We start from the raw sequence: 5,148 nt of genomic DNA on the forward strand, positions 1-5,148 counted from the left end.
TAACTAAATAAATAAATAAGGAAGAGGTAACAAATATAAAATATAAAGAGAGAGAAAGAAATATTGTAACATAAAAGAGAGAGAGAATTGTTTATTGCTTTTGTGTGTATCTTCCTTTTGCCTCAATACATATATTTATAGGCACACAAGAGGTAGCATATTCAACTCTCATTAAACTCTCATTAAACCCATCTCTCTTGAGAATATGAGCCGCTCATATTAAATGATGGTCATCCACCTCATTTGATCTTATCACAACAATAACTACTGTCTTTTTAAAAGTTTGAATAGAAAATGTAAATTAATTATTGTTTTTTTTATCAATCGTATACTAATTTTTTTATTGGAAAAGATAATTATTTTGTTTGACCTTAATAATGGAGTTCTTGACAAAATTAATTAAGCAAAGACTACAAGTCAAAAATATAAATTAATGCTTGCGTGCTCTGACTCCTTTTAGAGCAATATCCAACTCTGATTTCGTTCAAATGTAATTAGTTTTAATCCATTATAATAAAGATTTAGTTAATGTATTTTAATATTTAATTTGATAAAATTTTTATTTTTAAAAATAATTTGTAAAAACTAGTTTTTAAAAGTTGATTTTTAAAAAAGTCTTTTAAAAATTATAACATTTATATTTAATAAATTAAATTAAAAATAATTTTTAATAAATACAAACAACAATAAATATATTTGATAAAATAATTTTTAAAATTTTAAAATACATTAGTTTCTAATAAGAATTAAATTTGGATATTAATTAATATATAAAATTATATTAATTTTTTAATATCTATAAATACAGGTTATTTTTAAAAAATTTTATTTTTAGTACTTTTAAAAGTACTTTTATCTTTTAACAAGCTGTAAATACAAATACAATCTTTTTAATTTACTAAAATGCAAGACGAGGAGTTTGTGCACCTTTTTAAAAAATTTTATCAAATTAATAAGTCTAAGACCACAAATTAAAATTAATAATAAAAAATTTAAAATAATTTATTTTAATAAATACATAACAAATATATTACAAATTTAAATTTAATATTTTTTATTTAAAAGACTTTTTCAATTAATAACTTTATTATGTGTCCTGAAATTCTTATAGCAAATAAGTACGTATGCCATCAAAGGGGATATGTCTAAAATGAGCACAACAATTATGTGTTTATTGGATGTGTCATATTTATATAGATCATTAGATTTTATTAGATAAAAATCAAAAGCTAACATAAAAGAAGAATATTAATGAATTCTAATAAATACAGAATATTCTAATACATAAATAAATATTTTAAATGACAATATTTTAATACACAAGACTTTAAATGGTAACAAAATATTTTATTCTTAAATAATTAAATATAAAATACATAAATACAAAATATATGAATATTTTTTATTCATTAAGATTAATTATTATGCAAGAAATTTTTATAATATTAAAAAATTATATTAAAATAATATTTTAAATTCTAACATAAAAATATAAAATAATTAAAATTTTATTTTATATTACTTGATAAATAATTAGATTATTATATTCAAAATTTATTAATTAATTAATTTTGTTAAAGATATTATTATATAATATAATTTTTCATCAAAATATTTTAAAAATATAATTTATTTAAATATTATATATAATACATGAAAATATTAACCTTTTCATTTTTTAACTTATTTTAAAACGGAATAAATAATATAATTCTAAGTACATGTCTATCACATTATATATTTATTTATATTAGTAAGAGCTAAACTAATCAAACTTAAATAATTAAAAGTATAAAACATATAAATACAAAAAATATAAATATTTTTTATTTATTAAAATTAATTATTATATAAAATTTTTTATAATATTAAAAAATTATATTAAAATAATATTTTAAACAAAAATATAAAAATATAAAATAATTATATTTTATTTTATATTACTTGATAAATAATTAAATTATTATATTCAATACTTATTACCTAATTATTTTTGTTAAAAATATTATTGTATAATATAATTTTTTATCAAATATTTGTCAAAATATAGTTTATTTAAAATATTATATATAATGCATGAAAATATTTAAAAAAAAAAAAACTGAATAAATAATATATATCAACTATGTATATGTATCATATGTGTATATATAATAGTGACTTATATAAGATTGATATATTCTTTTATTCTTTAGACTCTTTAATATATATGCCACCTCATGGCTCTTTTCTCTAGTTTTTTAATATAATTTTTTAATATTATAAAAATTTCTTGTATAATAATTAATCTTAATGAATAAAAAATACTCATATATTTTATATTTATATATTTTATATTTAATTATTTAAAAATAAAAGATTTTGTTACCATTTAAAGTTTTGTGTATTAAAGTATTGTCATTTAAAGCATTTATTTATGTATTAGGATATTCTCTATTTATTAAAATCCATCAATGTTCTTCTTTTATATTAGCCTTTAATTTTCATATAATAAAATCTAATGATCTATATAAACATAACACATCTAATAAATATAATTGTTATACTCATTTTAAACATTTTCTATCAAAGGTATATGATTCACTATAAATATAGATAGACATGTACGAGTTGTTTCATACTTTCAATTACCTAATAAGATGAAGGCCTTTGCTAATGTTCTGATCGTTTTCCTAGTTTTCTCCATTGGCATTGGTATGTTCAAGTTATCTAATAGACAACGTTTAATTTTTCTGGTCTTCTATGTGAGTGTTTTACGGAAAAAAAAATTGTTTGTCTTTTATTCTATATTTTTATATTTTAAAAATATAATTTTACATATTATCTATACTTTTATATATATATATAATGGTTCAATTTTTTTTTCTAAAATACTCTTTATTATTTACAATTTTTTTAATTTAAATTCAAAATCTTTTAGTTAAATTATAAAACATTCATTGTTTCAACTAATTCAATTTTTATTATTTTTATACACTTTTAATAAATAAAAGAGTGAATTAATTATAAGCACGATAGTATCTATTGATACACTAGTATTTTATAATGTTAAAAATAATAAAAAAAGTAACTTATGTTTATTTACCTTTCAAAAAATGGAAATTTATTTCTTTTAAAATTGAATATTTTATAAAATTTTTATAAATATGGAAAGTGATTTTTCTAGACGAAAAAGAATTTCCAGAGAAGTTTATTTATGATTTTCAAAAAAGTAATTTTACAATCTGATTCTTTTCATGCAGTTGAAATTATTTAAAAAATTATTTTAATAAGAGTCTACTCTCTTTGATTTTCCCAATACTTAAAATAACTGATTTTCATTTAAATTCTGATTAATTTATAAAATCTTGGCCTGGCGCGTGTTAAAACACGTGGGATCGTGTTGAATAATTTTTATAATACTGTAATACACTTCAAATATCAATATTCAAACAAAATATCATCTCTATTTTCATAATAAGAATAATTTTCGACATTTTTTTCGTAATAAAAACTAAAAAAACAAACACACGTTATAAGTTTCTATTTGTTTATTTTAGCTTAGATTGTACATCCAACTATGAATATCCAGGTAGTAATTGTTTGATGTGTTTGATGGGTTTACGTAGGAAATGAAAGGCTAACGAAAGTAACAGAGGCAGCCTCAAATCAGTGTACACAGACACTCCCCAGTTTACGTATATGTGTATTTGGTAACGAGTGCGACGATATTTGCAAAAAACGCTATGGAAGCCTAGCAAGTGGATCTTGCAATAATCACTTATGTGTTTGTCAGTACCCACCTCCATGTCACAATTTGTAGTCCTATCTTTACAACGTTTTCCCTTTGAATAAATTAAATGTTCCAATAATGGAAAATGAAAAGGTTAATATATATACATTGATGATGATGTTTCTATGAATATCAATTTTATTTACTATCTTTCTTTTTTTTTCCCTCGTTCTTAGTTACTTTTAGTTTTATAAGGTTAAAGAATGTTATGAGTAATTTTCTTTCCAAGACTTAGTTATTATTTGGTATTACATGATCCACTGGATAAAAATTAGTAAGACTTTGTTTGATAAAATTTTTGTTTTTTTAAAAGTAGTTTGTTATAAAAGTTAATTTTTAAAAAATAATTTTTTAAAAGTTGTAGAATTTATATTGGTTAATTAAATTAAAAATTATTTTTAATAAACATACATAAATAATAACAAGTGTATTTGGTAAAATAACTTTTAAAATTTATAAATATTATAATAGACATTAATATAAGAATTAAATTTAAATATTAATTAATATATAAAGTTATGTTAGACTTTTTAATTTTGATAAATACAAACTAACTTTGAAACTTCTTTCTTAAGTGCTTTTAATTAAAAATACTCCTAATTTTTAAAAACTGTAAGTAGTATAAGCATATAAATTTTTTTAATTTATCAAATACAAAATAATAAGATGAAGTACATCTTCAAAATATTTTACTAAACCAAATCTAAACCTATTTATGCTATGAATACAATGGTTTGGAAATCACATAAAAGCATTTTCTCCTTTGAAAAATGGTTTAAAATCAGTATACATAGCTTGTTTAGAAGAATTTCTACGAAAAGATCTTTTTTTAAGTATTTTTTTAAAAAAATATTTTACAAAAATAAAAGTAATTTTATATTTAGATATCTCAAGTAAAAATATATTTTTATTTAATAATTATATTTGAGTATGATAATATAAAAGTTATTTATTTATTTATTATGGTAGAAATATTTTTTAAGTAAAAAAAATCTTATAAAAAAAATGTAAATCGTAACTTTTAAAAAAAATTTGTATTTTTACTTTTACTACTAAAATTTTGCTAAATATATAAAAAAATTCTAACAAATTAATATATAGCACCTAAACAAAACACTAAACTGTCTCAAAAGTAAAATTGGTTTTAATTTTAAAAATTAATTGAAACTAGTTTATATATAAATTTTAGCATACAAAAAACATATTTTAATCAGTTTATATACAAGTAATGGATTTGAACCAATTATTTCATAATGAAATAATATCTACCATTGACAAAAAAAAAATTATTTGAACCAGTTTGGTCGGTGATTAATCGTTCGTTAGTCCGACACAGGAGGCATTGTCCTTCGGTTGGTAGTCATCAAGTGTTTAGG

At 18.8% G+C, this 5,148-nt stretch overlaps 1 long non-coding RNA gene across 1 annotated transcript; it reads left to right on the top strand.

Moving 5' to 3' along the window:
• Window positions 1-2,590: 2,590 nt before the first annotated feature.
• Window positions 2,591-3,902, top strand: LOC107638046 (uncharacterized). The gene is made up of 2 exons (XR_002360403.2): window positions 2,591-2,694; window positions 3,609-3,902. It is a non-coding gene; the product is annotated as an uncharacterized LOC107638046 (long non-coding RNA).
• Window positions 3,903-5,148: the final 1,246 nt, after the last annotated feature.

This window comes from Arachis ipaensis, chromosome B4, assembly GCF_059453495.1.
Source record: "Arachis ipaensis isolate K30076 ecotype BB chromosome B4, ASM5945349v1, whole genome shotgun sequence".
NCBI lineage: Eukaryota > Viridiplantae > Streptophyta > Magnoliopsida > Fabales > Fabaceae > Arachis > Arachis ipaensis.